The 18,471-nt window shown below is 38.3% G+C and overlaps 1 protein-coding gene across 11 annotated transcripts in view; it reads right to left on the minus strand.

The window, feature by feature from the left end:
* The window catches only part of Nlgn1 (neuroligin 1), an 899,837-nt gene that overhangs the window by 705,044 nt on the left and 176,322 nt on the right, over positions 1-18,471 (minus strand). For 7 of the 11 annotated variants that reach the window (XM_028875800.2, XM_028875799.2, XM_028875798.2 and 4 more), the window contains exon 1: positions 14,222-14,897. The exons of 3 other annotated variants lie outside the window; for them this stretch is intronic. The gene's annotated coding sequence lies outside the window, so the exon portion shown is untranslated. Of the gene's footprint in view, positions 1-8,326; positions 8,442-14,221; positions 14,898-18,471 lie in introns of those variants that run through there. One more of the 11 variants, XM_028875793.2, reaches the window with a different exon arrangement.

An 18,471-nucleotide genomic window follows, 5' to 3' on the forward strand; every position in this document is an offset into this window, starting at 1 on the left:
AATTGGATAAAATATCTAGGAAAATATGATCAATTTTTAATACCTGTATGAAAATGTCATGAAATAGCAAATTATCAAATACACTGAACATATACAATTAAAATTAAAAAACAAAACATGACCCTTAGGCCAGACAAGTTCCATGTTACAAGTAGATTAGTCTGTCAGCCCAAGAGGGCTAAGTTTCTGCAACTCACTGCTAGGAACTCTTTGCTCATAAAGTCTTCTATTATTTCTTCTCCTGAGTTGAAGGGGAAGAAATGTTTATAAGATAATATACAAATAATAAATAGTATTTAACAAAGCATCCTAAATGGTAATATAACATGTAACATTCATTTTTCAATAAAAGAGCTGATTTCTCCCCTGGATTATTCCTTGGTGACCCAGGTTCAAAGCAAACTAGAAATCTTTGAGACATTAGAGGTTAACAATATCCATACAATATTTCAGCCACTCAACAAATATCTATTGAGGACTTACAGTGTTCAAGCTAATGTGCTAAATGTTACAGAGAATGTTAAGAAATGTCCGCTGATTGCTTCAAAGTAGCCTGCAAGATTATAACATTAAAAATAAAAGTTCTGATGCAGGTTATTATGTGATAGATGGGCAGAGAGATGGCTCAGTGGGCAAAGGCTGTTGTTGCTTGATAACCTAGGTGTGATCTGAGGAATGCACACATTAGAAAAATTTAATTTAATTTAATTTAATTTAACTGACTTCCATAAATTGTTCTGTGACCTCCACATGCATACAATAAGTGAGTAAATATAATCATTTTTGATATGTGCTCAGTGAATACATGTCAGATGGTGGCAAGTTATCCTCTATTATTGCATAGACTTCTATCTTATTAAATATCAGTACCTATTTATTATCTGCCTTGCTTTTTTAAGTGTTTTCTGTAGTTGTTTTATTATGCAGCCAAAGTTTCCTCTGCTGAATTTCCAATAATTTTGTATGTATACGTTTAGAATGTTTATATCTATCCTGAAACCTACATAAAAATCCCTTGTATATAGGTAAATCTCAGTTGAGCTGGATTGTCAAGTGGCTTACCACTAGAGCTTTGTGGGCCTGATGAAGACCCTCAGCCAAGACTGTCATACATAGGAGATTCTTAAGTTTTCAGAACACCTATGTACCTACAAAGTCACCATTACCACTTATTTAGTGAACACAGACAAACACATTGCTCCTATGTGTATGTATGTTGTGAATGGTGTACTAACAGGTATATATATATATATATATATATATATATTACATGAATTTATAATTATAGTCTTGAATTCTTGAAATGGCTCATTCTAGTTGATTCTATCTCTATCTGCACAAGTAACAAAAACAATGTTCCTAAGTGCTAAATGTCTAAGGCCTGTCCAACATGTATCAGGGTAGCTATTCAAACCTCTTCCAGCTGGTCTCATAGGAGAGCTCCTTGCTCTGCCCAGCATGCTCACTGCTTCTTCCACTTTTATATCCATCAGCTGAATAAAGAATGCACAGCTGAACTTTGTTTGGCCTCTTAGAAACAAGCATATAGACCAGCTCAAACTCCTTGCTGTTTTGTCTGTAGAATGACACTCTGAGTTTTGATTTTAGTTTTTCTGAAAAAATCTTATTGAAAAGCAAATATGCAAACAGGGAGATCAGAAATAATGCAAGTCAATTGTATTAACTAAATATAAATATTGATTTTTATCTATGAATGGGGCCAGAACAATCTGTCAACCATACTTAGTAAATAATGGTAATAAATGATGATTTAAATAAAATTTAATAACAAATGTTTCAGTCAAGGATCAAATTCAGCTATGTGGCAGGAAAGTGCCTGTGTGACCATATCACTTTGAGTGAAGTCCAGTACCAGCAGATTTTGGCTTTATGGGATCCAGTGGTTTTGGCCAAGCCACAAAGCTAACAAAAATGAACCTACAGTGGAAGAACACTGGAACCCTAGCATGAATATCTGCATAATGCATCTCCTTTTCTTGCTTTGTGTACTATGTTCTTCGCCTGTAATAAAGGTGTTCAGTGATCACAGTTGAATCCTTTTATCAACCAAATACTTAAAGGAACTAGCAGGTGAGCACATCCCATAGGAAATACTTAAAAGCATTGCTAATGTCATGGTCTGAAAGATGTTTGGCATGAAAAGATGACACAGGCCTACCTCCAGTCAGTGGGTAATGAGAGCTCATGATTCCAGGGGACTGAGAAGGAACCCTCAAGAATGAATATGAAAGGGTGCAAGGTAGGGAATATCCTCTAGTGAAACTAATAATAATTCTCCATGGGTCCTGTAGGGCTCATGCTCCTTGGGAACAGATTTTCAGGAAGGTCAACCTGCAATTCCAAGGGATCATTTTTACCCCAAATCTCCACATATGAAGTGATAGAAGAAAAAATGTTTTGGATTCGCTCACTTCATTTTGGGGCTGGGATGTCCTAATAAACTTCAAGCAGATAATCTTCTCTTTCAAATCTTGACATCCCCCACACACACATATACAGAGAAAATCTGACATGGGGCAGAAAGAGGGAGATATTCCTCCTGTTAGGAGGCGACACTAGTTTGGCCACAACTCAGAGAATGAGTGCTGGATGTGGTTGGCAAGGCATGCTGGAGCTAAATCACACAAGCCCTTCATTAAGAAGCTAAACTGTTTAGATTTTATTTAAATTTCATCAACAAATGATGAAAAGCCATTATAATCCCTATCAAGGGAAGAATACTATCAAGTTTACTCACGGAAAATTAAACTGGCATGCTTGTGGAGCAGGGATGACCAAAGTAAGGTGTCTGCAGCCCACCTCAAGATGCTAACACATGAAAAGGACAGTGAATGCTTTTGAAATAGAAAACTGGAAGAAAATTAAAGTAGGCTTTACTAATAAGCACATTTGATTTAAACCCAGCACCTCCATAAGGTTAGTACAATATGAAGCAAGGAGTTTTCCTTTAGAAGATAGAAGTATTAGCATTTGCCAGGAGAGTCACTTTGAACTTATTGTTGATTGTCAGTGTGAGCTAATATATTAGAACTTATATAATGGGATAAATAAAGTTATTCATATTTTTATTGAGTAACAGTTGTAGTGGTCTTTGCCAAATGGACCACTGGGTAAGTCTATTACACAGAACATATAGATTTAAGGAAATAATAATAATAATAATCACATCACAAGTAAAGAGCAAGGTCATTAAATACAGCTTTTCCTTTTACTACAAGATCTTTTTCAGCTACATAACAACATTAAATTTTAAACAAATAACTTCTCAGACATCATAACAAATCAAAAAAAAATGAGAACATCAGATATATAACTTTGTAAGGGATTTGTGTCCATTCCATTAGCTGTGCACTATGTCCTAAGAATCCTTGTGCCTTAAAATATTGATGAGTGGTGCCATAATAGATTTGTAAGCTTTTAAAAATATTGGGTTTAGACAAACTTATCTTTTTAATTCCAGTTGTTGTTTCAGTCCAGTGATATACACATTCATGGGGAAGCAGATGTATCTATTTTATACATTTGAGGGTTTGCCTCTCAAAAGTATAAATGGCACCATCACAAAGATCTGAGAACCACAACCTTGAATGGATGGGTTGGAGGAAAAGAGAAACAAGTTTCCATTCATATTAGGTTTGAACTATCAGCTGGGTTCATTCAGAATTCTGTAAAACTAAAACAGACCATGAATATGGCAGACCACCAAACAACCTTCTGAACCCTGCTCAAAATATGTGTGTCCATGCCATTTCATCACCAAACAACCTTCTGAATCCTGCTCAAAACATGTGTGTCCACACCATCTAGACCTCACAACAGACTTATAAACTAAGTACCCATATTTGAGATGAGTAAAAATGAGGCTTTACTTGGCTAAATATTATGTGCAAGGCCACAAATGCAAGAAGAGGCAGATTGAAGGTACAAGCACAGAACTGCCCAACTCCAAACATATATCTAAATGGGTTTGATGCAGAGTGCTCATCTGTGCACCTAGTGAGACCAATTCACTGCAGCCATATGCTCACTGGGGCCGAGTATTTGAGGAGTGTGGAGCACATGAGATACCAACAGGAGGGAGATAGAAAAAGCCAGGGATTGGCATGCTGGGGTTAATTAATAGGCATAATCTTGAGCGGCTACAAACAGTGTGGTACTGGAACCTTATCCAGAAGCAATTTATAGCTGGTGGCAGAAAGGAGGTGATAAGTGGGGGGCTGGGGCCAAGAAATGAAGAATGCTAGAATTATAAGGAGCAATGATGACAAGAAAGGTAATTCTGGAGTTGAGATTACCTACATCAGAGTGTGGAAGGAGATGGTACCAGAAAGATTTAAAGAGGAAAATTAAGAGTGCATTAGAGCCATAGTTTAAAAAAGGTATATTCTGAGATGTGAACATGAAACTCTCACTGATTACATACAAGTTCAAGGGATGCTGGGCTGATGATGTGGCTATCTGAAGATGCAGGTATTAAACAGATGTGGAATGGGGGGTACAAGCCTAGAATCCCAACTTTGGGAGATGTAAGTTGGAGCTTCAGGAGTTCAAAGTCACTCTTGAGTACATAGTGAGTCTTAGGACATTCTGTTCTACTTGAGATCTTGTACCTTCTCCACCACTAAACATGGAACTCAATCTGCTACATTGCCATGAAGTAGAGATCATTGCCATCCCTCCTAAGAGATTGTTAAATACAAGTCAGAAACACAAAGCCGCTCGGACATTCTTCACTAAGACAAGAGCATAGTAAGCTGGAGACTCAGCAGAACACTGTTGTGAAGGCTAACAGAGTAACAGCACAACTTCCCTCTCTGTGCCACTGGAGCTCCCTTCTGGGAGGAAGAGGAAGCTGGCAGGCCCCATTAATTTTTGTAGAGTTACAGTCCCTCTCCTTTTTTCTGCAGAAGTGGTTTTATTTCTTTCCTTGCCTCCTGGGCTCCATGCCCCTCTCCAGTGATAAGAAAACAATGGAGAAAATCAGATGTTGAGAAAAGGAAAGCAAAAGTTGACAATATCCTAAGAAATAACCAACAATATAAATTAAAGACTGACAACAAATTTGGCCTAAGTACACAGCAAGTGTATATCAGGCAGCAAAACTTTCTATGAACATGTGGTATGAAGGAAGCATCTCACAGTACGAGGAATGCCCAGGGGCTTGGGTTCAGCTTGTCCACGAAGATCTTCCCCAGATAATTCTCTCTCTATCAGTGTCTGCTTGGAGAAGCCCTGGCTAGCAGCCCTGAAGGCCTGGCCAGCAGGTCAGTTCTCTCTTCCTTGATCTTTCCAGTCATAAATTGAGAAGAATTCCTTCTTCTCAATTGTCAAAGTATTTACCACCCTCCTGGAACTAATCCTATTGTACATTTTATCATAGAAATTGGTCTCCTCAGTTTCTGTCTCCAACTTTACATTTAGTGAACACCAAGTGCAGAGCAAAGGAACTCAGGAATGTCAGGTTTCTCCTGGAAGCTGGAGTGTAACTGGGAAGGCAAAGCATTGTGCACATCAGTTACTCAGATAATTAGTCATCAATGGTCAGGAGATAGTTGAGAGTCTGGAGTAGGAGCAAGGACCTGAATTCTGAAGGATGACTAGGGAGTGGCAGTTTAAGGTAAAGGGGTCCAATGCGTCAGACAGACTCAACTGGGCCTGCAAATACCATGGAGACTGAGGCTTCCCAATGGGACCAGAGGGAGGATAAAAGGGTGCATTCAGACTGCAAAGGAGAAGGAAGTTAACAATCTAAAAATATGTAGGCAGTCTTGGGGTTAAAGTATTATCTCTATACATATGTGTGTGCATATAGATACACGTATATATCAAGTTAGAAAGAGACCATGAATTTGAATGAGTAAGGAGGGGTATATGGGAGGGTTTTGAGGGTGGAAAGGGAAGGGGTGAATGATATAATTATATTATAGTCTCAAAACATTAAAGAAATAATTTAAAAATTCTTATGTTGAATAAAATAAGAATATAACCACAAAAACAGCATGATGGTAAGACTGGCCTTACTCTTTGAGAATAGAGGCCACATCTTTCACATTTCTGATTTAAAATAACCAGATATGGTACTGGAGGACTTCAGAAACTATTTCTTGAGTGAAGTATCCCTTGACTCATTCTACTATTTTTCACCATTTAACACCTTCCTCCTTTGTTTGTGAGTTTGGGATACCTGACCATTGAAAGGCTTTACCTTATAGATATTCATGTAAAGGGGGATAAAACAGACTAGACAGAAACATGTTAAAGTTCAGTGAAAATGCCTTCTTATTCAGCAGAAGAGCATGTAGATTGCTATGGAGATGATGAATTACTGTTCAGCAAGATGGGGATTTGGGAAGCCAAAGCAGCTTTTCTGACAACATGAAGGAGATGGAAGCAACATGTTTTTATTTTTTCTTTATTGTACATCTGGACACTTCCAGAATAAACACCTTTGTACTGTTGGCTAATGCGGGAGAGCATCATACCCCTCTGTTCATTTTTGTCTTGAGAGATGGGGAAAGGCACTTATCATTAACTGTTTAAAATAAGTTTTACTTTCTGTTCATTTTGAGCATACTATGAGGTAACATCTCAAATATTCATTTTAAGTCTAGAATCTATTTAGGGATCCTGACTTTGAAATGAAGAGGAAGGTGAATGGGGTGAAGGGGCAAGCATGGTTGAGACAGAAGGTTCTTAAAAAGTCAGGGGGAACAGATCTGATGCATATGTAAAATACTGCAGGACATGTTTTTCAGACCAATGGGTGACCCTGTGATCTCCCAGAAGAAAATGAATAACCACTCAGGAGCTCAGAGGAGACAGCCAGGTAGAGATGATTGCTTCCTATGATATTAAATTGATGCTTTTGTCTGAATGGCCACCTATAGGTCACAAGTCATTGCTTGTAGAAGCAACTTAATTAGGCTTGCCAGTACCTTATAGAGAAGCTAGCACCAGTAAAGCACCATGGCATTTCCCGTCCTCTGTTTAAGCTTATTTCTGTTTCTAGTGAGTGGCCAGAGCCTGGGAAGAATGAAAAATCACCCTTCCTGGTGCCCTGTTTAATTAACATTCCTTTAAAAAAATCCCTTGTTGCCAGAGAATGGCTCCCACTTTGGCAGAGGAGATGTGATGTGAAGTTGCTGCTGTGGCTCTGTGCCAGGTGTGTCGATCTTGACCCTCAGAGGATGATTAGCACAGAGTGGAGCTAAGCTTCTGTGCCCATTCAATCCCCATCTTCTGCTGGAGTTGGCAAACACTATAGTACTATTGTTGAAGGATCAACTGTCTGTGCAGTTGGACTGAGACCACAAACTTCTTTTACACAAGACACCCAACACCAACAATGGCTTCCTGCAACCCCTGGCCTTGTGCAGAGCTCAAGTGGTGACTCACATGACAGAAATATTATACTAACAATCTTTTTCACAGACATACATGTTTTCTTTACTATCACATAACCCTTAGAATGCCTCACAATCACAAGATTCAAAACAGCATTCTGCTCATGGGCCATTTGTATAGCACACTAATAAATAAAATATAAATAATAATTTAATATAGTCATAGGCATAAAGAATTTTAATGTACCTTTCAATAAGTTATAAGAAAGGAAATGATTCTGTTTCATTTGCAATTCTTAATTAATTCTTAAAATAAAACAAGTTAGATGTGATTATCGTTAAAAATTTTTATTTAGTTTTTACTTTTTATTAAGATTTAGGATTTTAAAATAATCCCTTTTGGGAGGAGATATAGAACATTACTTTAAGTTTTCTGTAACTTCAAGTATGATTTTATGTTTAAAAAAAGAACTAAGGATCAGTTCAGCAGAGTATGTCCCTCACTGATGAAGTACTGGCTATACTGATCAATTCTTGGGGAGGAAAATAATTGTCTCCAGTGGTACCCACCAATGAATCCACCAGGCTCCAACGCATGCTACCAATCCAATGGTCAAACAGATGGCCTCGTTTAAACTCAATACAAGTCTGAGAAAGGGGCTGGTAGGAATGGAGGTTATTGATAGAGGTAAGAGGGAAATGTGTGAGGGGAGAGACTAATCAGAATACATTGTGTTCATGTATGTAATTGTGAAAGCAGCAAAATTAATATATTTTAAGACTACCTCTTAGTTACTCATAATTAGAAATAATTTATCACTAAAAACATTAACTAAACCAACGTCATTAAAGAACTCCCTGGCCTGCTCTAAAATAAAATTTAAAATAATATTTTTATAGACTATCAATAAAATAACTAACAAAAAGCGAAATGAGACAAGCTAATTAGTAAAATGGCTTACCAATGCAAATCTATGGCGGCTAAAATAATGTTGGGCTAAATTCAGTAATCTTAGTAGTCCATTCCAGTGGTCTTATTGCCCTCCAGGAGGGAAAAGGGTTGACAATGTACAAAATAAGCTGGAAAAGGAAATCACAATATATCATATATATATATATATATATATATATATACATATATATATATATATGAAATTATTTTAAAAGGTACATATTTTTATTTTTAAAATTATTTATAGTTAGTTGACAGCTCTGCATGCTGGGGAGAAGCCCAGAGCCTTGCCATTGTGAAGGTTGTGGACACTGATATTATGGGGTCACTTGAATATGTAAAGGAGTTTCAGCCCAGATGTTACTATTAAAGACTACAGCTCTAAATTGTAGAGAACTTTGGCATCCTTAGAAAATGTGCATTAGTACAGTTGGCACAATTGAAGAAGTCGTGAAACTGGTGATGTTTTTACCCATAAGAAAAGGATAGATAACATTGTCACTTGTGTGTAAAGTTTTGGACAGCTACATAATACAGATTTAAATCAAAAATGACAGATGCACTGACTTGAAACATAATGGCTGCTGAAGTGAACCTGTATGCCTTTTAGGTTAACCATTGAGTGGCTTAGGAATTGCTTTCAGGTGCAGAAAGCGTGTCAAGCTGTTGGTCAATGCTACAGCAGGAAAGTGTTTATTGCTCAGTACTCTCCGAGGATGGTTAGTTTTCCTACAGGGAAACCTTAGACTAGTGGTGATCACAACTTGACTTTTAAGTTGATATTCCCTGATTCCAGACTTGACCTTGTTGAATTTGCAAGCATAGTGAATGTTCCATAGGCCAGTATGAATTATTAGCTATAATCTTGTAAAAGAAAATGTAATTTATCTTTAAGTTGTATGTTTAATATTTTTCCTGAAAACCTAGAAACACATTAAGTGCATAGAAAAACCAAAATGGGATTGCTAGTGTTCTTTATAGCAGATGTTGGAAATCTATATGAAAGGGGAATCATTGTAGCAATTGAGTGTTTTCCAAAGTAGATAATGAGATACATCGACTGACTTTTTTACTTCTAGAGTGTATCTGTTCTTTAGAAAAGAGCAAATGTAAGAATCCCGTATTTAAAGAAATAGTGGCCCAATATTCTACATACTCGACAGCTTTTGTCACCTGCCCCTCCATCTACTATCACCACCAAATGAGTCTAAATAGACAGTTAAAATATAAATAGACATATAATGAACCTATTTGTTTAAGCCATGTGAGACTAAGCGTTATGAGGATAGATAAATTGATAGGCATGCAGGTTTTGTGAGCAGCACCTACAGCACCCTCAAAAAGAAGCCACGAGTCAGCAGAATCTAGTTGTTGGTATTTTCATCATTAGGGAAGTGTAGTCTAGAAAACCTCATTGTGTGGACTTTCAGAAAGGAATTCTTACCAAATTAAAACACAACAAATTAAAAAAAGCACAAAGAAAAAACAGAATCCAGAGTCTGTTTATGTAGCCCAACTTCTCCTCAGCATGGGGCCTGTCCTGGGTGTGCTTGATTTGGGAGGAGTTCGGGAAGGGAAACAAACGTGATAATATGTATATAATTTAAAATTTTATGTTTTAAACATATTTAAATTTATAAACTTAAAAATCAATGCACACAAAAAATGAATTAGTGTTATATACAAATAGTTCGACTGATATGTATTTGAAATGTTAATGTTGCCATACAAATCAAGGAAAAGTAAAGATTTTTTTTTTTAAAAAAAAAAAAACAGTATATATTTTACGAGTTCCATAAAACCTTCAGGTCTCAAGCTATGTCCTACCATGCCAACTCCATTTGGGTGGTCTAGTCTCAGCCTGAAACTTTATTTGCTGTGATATATCATGTGGTTTTTTTATTTTACAACTGTAACACTAACTTCACTTGCTTTTGTTCCAAAACGAACTTCATGCTTAACTTGCTTTTTTTAATTAAACTTCCTTTAGCAGTTCCTAATATGTGTATTATTAAAACTCATTAGACCCATTCACACTTGTCTGTCATATTTGGCTCCACATTCATATATTGAAGTGCTTCATATATGGGAAGAAAATTAAATAATAAATACAGGGACTTGAACGTTTCCTGAGTGTCAGGATGAGAGAGTGCCTGCAAGGCCCATAAGGTTTCACACAAAGGAGGCATTACTGCTGAATCTCACATGCTGACACATCCCTGATCTATAAACCCTGTGGTAATGGCAGCTGTAAAGTGCCCCTCCATTGAGGAGAATTTCTCTCTTACATGCAATGGAAATAGGCACAGAAGAGATTATATTGACTGCTATAAAAAGAATTCATATAAAACCCCCCAAAGTTTAATGTCTAATAATTTCAAATGCCTGGAGTGATTTACTAGTTTTCTCTGACTTTAGTTAAGCTTTGACTTGGCAGTCTTTTTTTCCCCTTCCAACAGATATGCTACTAAAAGGGAACAAGGGTTTTTCTTTATCTTTCTCTTCTTTCCTCCCTTCCTTCCTTCCCTCCCTCCCTCCCTCCCTCCCTCCCTCCCTCCCTCCCTCCCTCCCTCCCTCTCTTCCTTCCTCACTCTCTCCCTCTTTTTTCTTTTTGTAGAGGGTAGTAAAATTCTTTTATAGCAATATAATAATAACTGACACTAGTCAACATGGTTTGTCCCCATCAGAACAAGAACACCTAAAACAACATGTTGCTATGAACGAACCCTTCTTGGAGAGAGCGGGGAATGCTGCTATCTCATGGCCATCAAGTACTAGTTATGCCAAGCTCTTACAAATTACCTTCTAAGAAGTAAAGAAAAGTATAAAAGTATATTCTAGGTTCATTAAGGTGTTCATTAATTCCATCTTTATTTTTCTGGGCTTTGCAAATGTTAAAGATTAAACATTGAAATTTCAAATTCACGTAAAGGTAGGCTTTTTATTGCATGTCCCATAAAGCAAAAGAGATATAAGTTTTGTACTACAGATAATATATGCTACATTTCAATAATGCAGAAAAGTAAGATTTCCTCTTTCATTGAGCTTCCACTTAAAAGCTGGTAGACTTTCCTTTAAGAAGGGGGGGAGCAATAACACTGAAGTAAATATGGTTAATCATCTCAAAATCATGGAAGCTGCAGCCAATACATCAGTAATTTCTGTATTTTAGGCTAGTTAGACAACGTGGAAGAAGATAGAAATCCCCAGAGGAATGCAATATCCATGCTCACTCCAGTAGCTTTGGAGAATCCAATACTATGTCTTTCCCCTTACATTAAGAATCATATTTGCAATTTTTAGCACGAATTGTGTACTTCTAACCTTTTAGTCCAAATTGCAAATCTTGTGTCATTCTGATATAAAGTAAAAGGAACCAATCAAAGATGCTGTGTTCCTTTGAACACACACGTGTGCTGGGGGAGCTAGGGCAAAGTGTAGTTAATGGACAAACCAAACCCTGCAGTGACTCACCACTCTACTTGTCAAACTGCTCTGAGCTTGTGCTCATTAACTGGTTGTGGCTGTGGATTCTGAAGTGTGGTGGGTGGTTCTCTATAGGCTCCTTCCTTTGCTATTGGTTGTCCAACACGGATGTACTCTTCACAGGTTTATAAGACTTACTGTGGAAACACTACCAACTCCGCAAGCAGATGATACAAAAGGAAGGTCACAGTTGGCACTTTCTCTTTCCCACCACCCAACGAGCATAATTAGCCTTAGAAATTATCAGCTACTCTTCACAGGAAAAGATTCTCCAGCTACTGTAGAGGTCTGTTAGCTAACTCACCTTCACCCTCATCAGCAGTCTGAGACACTCAATCATTAGTTCATTGGTTTCAGAATATGCAAATTAATCCTTCAAAGGACTCCCATTTTATATTTCAAATTTTTAATCTATTTTATGTCAATAATTGTAGTCTTTTTGAGTTAGCCTCAAGAGAGAAATATTAACCCATCTACCACTTAACATGCTTGATTTATTTGTATTATCAATTAATATTATTTGTATTGATTAAATCAGATGTTGAACATTCCTGGGCTGTGTGACTAGGAGCAGTGGCTAGAATGTACCAACACACAGAACACCCTTTCTTCTCCCTCCCAGGCACACAGACCACGTGACGGAGAAGCATGAAAAAGAGGCAGAGCCAGCCCCAGAGATAGCTGCAGAAAACGAATGCGCTTGTAGAAACTCTTCCTTGTGGATCTATTATTTTAGAAAGGTTTAGTCAAAGTCCACAGAAACAAGAAACAGCCAAGTTTCCAATTTAAAATTCCTGGGACATAAAGTTTTCAACTTGGCAATTGAATCTTAAAAATACAAATTTCAAATGCTAGCTTCAGAATTTAGTTTAAAAACAGAGACAAATCGAGGAGGGAAGTTCGGAAGACTCCTCTTTCCGTAGCCAGAGCACATGGAGTACTTGGAGTTTGTCAAATAAATATTGGAGGAGATGAGCTCAGATGACACTGAGGCGTGGTCTCTGGTGAGTCCAGACTTTAAGGAGTCTTTAATGTTAAAACTGTGGCAGTATCTGCACACATTTCACCCTCTAGCAACACAAATCCTGGGGAAATAATGATTTCTTTGGGAGACTAAAATACACCAGATGCAGCATTTTTTCCTGACAATTACCTATCTTCATTTTATTTCAGAGCATTTGAGTGCTTGATGAAAGCAAATGCATTGGCCTTAAATAGAAAAAGGCCAATTGAAAGACACTGAAGTGTGAAAGGATGTGAGGGGGTTTCGTCTTTCTAAGCCACCTATAGACACTTCTGTACATTCATAAATACTTGCATAGTATATATTATTATCTAAATATAATTTGCTGGAGCTATGTGGACCTCAAATTTGGGCGAGAATAATGTCCTTTTCCGTATTCCAAAGCAACTTTTACTTTCCTAAGTCAACTAATATTTACACATTTGAAAGATTAATTTTAATTACCTCTGGCGAAATTGATTTCCTTCTGAGAGCACAGAGGGTTTTTTTTTTTGTTTTGTTTTGTTTTGTTTTTGTTTTGTTGTTGTTTTTCTTGAGAGCTACAAAATTTCTTTAACTGAAAAGAATGTTTTAACCTAAATTCAGCTACAAGAAAATCTCTAGAAACACAAGCGCTCACAGCTCACTGGGAAGGAAAATCCCAGAGTCAGGAGCAGGACAAGGCAGGCTGGAATCACAAATGCAGCTGGCTGCCTGGTGCTTTCGCTAGGCTGGGCCCAAGGCTGAAACGCTGCAAAGAGGCCCATCTAACTCAAGAAAGTTAAGTCTGACTGTATTATGCAAAGTCCTACAAGGAAGTCACGAGATAACCTGTGTGGCAGAATCCCACTTCTTTCTCCTGGATCAGATGCAGTAACTGTAACCCTTTAGTGTCTGAGGGAAGGGGGAAGTGGGGAAGGGCACAGAAAAACAGAGGGAGGGAATATCGGAGCTTGTGAATAAGACCACCCTCCCGCTGACCGCATCCCCAGCGAAATTCCTCAGGAAGCTTAGACAGCGGGAGAAACTGGGCCGAGGCAGCGCGACGTGGACCCGAGCTCTCCCCCACCCCTGAGCAGGATTTTCTAAAGCACTGGCTGCCTCCTATCCTTAAAGTATCCCTAGGAGAAAAATCACCGGTCCAAGAGGGAATCTCACAGCTGAGAGATTTTTCTCCCCAAAGCAAAGTTGAGGGGCAGGAGGCTGCTTGGCTTCCTTACTGAGGCCACAAAACCCAGGTTTTGAAGCTCGGTGCGGGCGGAGCGGTCGCGATGCCTGGGAGGTGCGCGAGGTGGGCTGCCAGCCTGCTCGCCCCATTTCTCCGGCACCGAGTCCGCAACCCCTCCCGCTCAGTGTTACCCAGACCCTGGTACCCAGACCCGTAACCCTCTCCCAAGGAAAGAGCCACAAACTTACCCTCGGCAAGACACGTCCACGGAGGGAGCCCCCTCATCTTCCCCCAGTCCTTTCAATTATTCAAGGAGACAGTTTTAACCACACTTCGCCTTCAAATTCAAGCCGAAATGGTCCAAGTATTTACCAGCTGGTAGATGCTTTCTTTTCAACCTCAGGAACTGGGTAATTCTTGTTTCAGAATTCAAGACGCTTCCCTTATTTATTTATTTTTTTTCTTTAAGCAGCCGCAACCCCAGTTCCACCTCCCCCTCCCTCTTTATTCACCCACGGACACTTCCTAAACGTGTGGATTGATGCTTTTTTTCTCTCCAGATGCTGCCAGAATCTAGAATCCTGGAGAACCAAAGCCGCATCCGTGTAATTCCAACCATCAGGCAAGAAAATACAAACGACCAAACAACGTTACTTCTTTGAGCTGCGATCAGATAATCCTACTAATCCAATAGATTTATCTCGATTGGAAATTGACCTCAAAAATGAATTCCCAGTGCTGGTGTCCAGTAGAACGATTCCGTAGCCTTATCCGGGTTACCAAGAGCTGTGGTTTCTTTCTTTCTTTCTTTCTTTCTTTCCTCTCTCTCTCTCTCTTTTTTTTTTTTATAAAAATCTTTTTGGATTCTGGGTGCACTGCTCGCAAAAAATGCCGAGGACCCTGGTTTTCCCTAATACAGGTTTCTACTCCAAATCAGTGCAGAATGAAAAATGGAACAAAGGTACCCCTAGTGGCTCCAGGAGATATTGCAGGGATTTCACTTTTTTCCTCCATCGCTTCACCTTTTTCACCCCCACCCCACACCCTGCTCCCCTGGCTTCTGGGGATAACTTGCTGTTATAGTAGCCAGAGGGGTGAACCCGATTAATACTAGTAGAAAAAAACTGCCTAGACATGTAGGGTGGCCTTTGGCTTGCACTGGAAAGCTGAAGATCGGTGTTTCTGACTCCTCAGTATTTACATTCTTCCTGATAACATTTATTAGCTAACATGCCAATTTGGAGAAATACTGTGATATCAAAGAAATGTGTTTGTTTTCTAAATACCGGTAGTTAGTAGTTAGTGTAAACACACACACACACACACACACACACACACACACACACACACACGGTCCTAGTCTTCTTGAAATTCATTGTTTTCAGAAAACTGCTTAACATTTTGTTTCCTTTAAATAAGTATGATAAAGGATATTATTTAGATGATGTTTTATCATTTTGAATTTTTAAACAATTTTCAATTACATGTGTTTATTTATTTACCTCTATGTATGTATGTGTAAACCTGAACATCCAAGCGCACATACCCAAGCATATGTGTGAAAGTCGGAGTACAACTTTGAGGAGTTGGTTCTCTCTAGCTTGTGGACCTGGGGGATTTCAGTCGGGTCTTCAGGTTTGGTGTCAGGCACTTTTACCCACTAAGCTATCTTACCAGCTCTCATTTTGAAATATTTTTAGATGAGTTTTTATTATTTTAGTCATATATACATATGTGTGCTTATGTGTATGCCACATGTGTGTGTAAGTGCCCACAGAGGGCGGGAGTTGTAACCAATAGAGTAGGCTGTTGTGAGCCATCCAGCATGGCTACTCAAAACTGAACTTGAGTTCTTTGTAAAAGCAGTAAACACGCTCAGTTGTGGAATTATTTCTCCACCCCCTCAGTGTGGACTTTTGATGTCTGTTCAGAAACGCAGGTTCCAGCCCTCGGAGTCTACAGTGAAAGGGCAATGCCTAACCATCATGACTCAGGTCTCCATGTTGCTTCCTTGAAACTTTCAGAGTTCAGTGGCCTCTGCATCAGTACTGGGAGTTCTGACAGGTTTCAAAGCAAAGGATCAATGCAGTGAAATTCAGGCCTGTTTTGCTAAGCAGTATTCCACATAGTCTCACAAACAGTGTCTACCAATAAGCCAGCAATCTTTTTAAAATGAAGATTCTAGCACTTTAGGGCCGAGACTCTCCAGTTTTAACAAGCCCTCTGAGAACACTTTGATTATCAAGGGCCTGGTAAAATACAGAAGTTGGATTCTCTTTCATGCTGATGGTTCTATAGCTGCAAAAACTGGAAAATTTTTCTTAACCGACTAAATAATTAAGCCTTTAAGTGTATGAACTGTTAAAGAGTCAGGAGACACTCCTTCTTCCACTGGCTTTGCCGCTAATTGGCTATGTGACTTTGAGCAGTAACTTTTTGCCTATGGTTAATATATCTATTAAAATTCAAAATGTATCAACAAATGCACATGGTCCTAAATGGAAGATTCAATATTGTAAATTAATTTGTAATACCAGTATAATAATTATTATAATATAGCTACAGTTTTTCATGGATCCTGAAGAGTTAATTCTGAACTATGTATGCAAAGGCAAAGGGTAAAAAAAAAATTGTCAAAAAAAAGTAAAAATAAAAATCCCAGTTCAACATTCATGGAGTGTCAATGTGAACTATTAACTCTTTTTTTTTTTTTTTTGGTTTTTCAAGACAGGGTTTCTCTGTGTAGCTTTGCACCTTTCCTGGAACTCACCTGGTAGCCCAGGCTGGCCTTGAACTCACAGAGATCCGCCTGCCTCTGCCTCCCAAGTGCTGGGATTAAAGGTGTGTGCCACCACCTCCCGGCCGGAACTATTAACTCTTAATCCAGAATGGCTGCAGTTAAGGTTCAGTCACAGAATCTAGTTCAGAGGAATAGAAAAGAACTCCCAGAAATCTTTGCATGCATTTTGGGAACGAGACAAATCCCAGGTGGCATTAGAAAGCAGTGAAGACATATGAACTGTTCAGATGCTACATCATGACATGAAAAAGAAAAGATTAGATTTTAATTTCTTATCATACCTGAGTTTGTATTTGAGGTAGGGTAAAGGACAAAAACTTAAAAAAAAAAAAAACACAAAGTACTTCTATATTTCTCATAAGTGTATTTTAAACAATATGACAAGTCAAAATAGAGTATGAAGATGAAGAATCACTTGACTGGAGAGAAGTCTCACTGTCCAATAAGCATCTGAAAAGGGCACTCAGAGATCCCTGGTCATTAGAGGAATCCACAGCAAGATGATACGATGACACTTCACAGTAATGAAATTGGCTAACATCACAAAACTAGTAGCACTGCCTGGCGATGATGTGAAGAAACCATAGAGAATAAAATGGTGAAAGTTCAGAAGGTCCAGAAAGCAGCTGAGAAATCGTTACATATTCTCACAACCTACAAATTCATCTTTCCATTCTTAGAAATAGTCATTGTAGAATTGCTGAAAAGAACTAAAAAATATAAAGTCGAATTACCTGAGTCAACATGATACTAACTTGCTGTGATAGTACAGATCATCCAAGAGAAAAATAAAAGTCCTTTAGATACTTGAGTTATCATGGATACATCTCAAAAGTACCACATAGACAAAAAGATGTCTAATAGATATTAATTACTAAGTATTTAAGCATAATTGTACTGGAGAGATGAATCATTGGTTAACATTATTTGCTGCTCCTGGAAAGAAACTGGGTTCCAGTCTCAAAATTCACATGGCAGCTCATAACTACCTCTAACTCCAGTTTCAGAGGATCTGATGCCTTTTTCTGGCCCCCATGGGTACCAGCTACATGTTGGGGAATATTATTTTAAGGTGTGTTACTTTTGTTTATGTTGTATTTGTTTAACTCTGTAAAGCTGTGGTACTTTGCCTGCCTAAAACACCTGATGGTCTGATAAAGAACTGAATGGCCAATAGTGAGCCAGGAGAAAGGATAGGTGGGGCTGCTAGGCAGAAAGAATTAATAGAAAGATAAATCTGTAAAGGGAAAAGAAGTAGCCAGAGAAGGAGGAGGACATCAGTGGCCAGACCCCCAGCTACACAGCCAGCCACAGAGTAAGAGTGAAAGTAAGATTACAGAAGGAAGAAAAGAAAAAAGTCCAGAGGCAAAAGATAGAAGGAGTAATTTAAAGTTAAGGAAAGTAAGCTAGAAACAAGCCAAGCCAAGGCCAAGCATTTGTAATTAACAATATGCCTCCATGTGTGATTTATTTGGAAGCTGGGTGGTAGGCCCCCAAAAAGAACAAAACCCCAACAATAATCACTTATGGGGTACACAGACATACAAACATACATATGTGCAGACAAAAACTTACACACATAAGAAATAAAAATAAATGAATTTTCAAATAATAAATAAATGAATTTTGAAAACATTTAAAAATAGATCTGTTAATCTGGGGAACATGCAACCCTAGTTTATTATCCGAGTAAGATAA

This window comes from Peromyscus leucopus, chromosome 6, assembly GCF_004664715.2.
Source record: "Peromyscus leucopus breed LL Stock chromosome 6, UCI_PerLeu_2.1, whole genome shotgun sequence".
Classification (NCBI taxonomy): Eukaryota; Metazoa; Chordata; class Mammalia; order Rodentia; family Cricetidae; genus Peromyscus; species Peromyscus leucopus.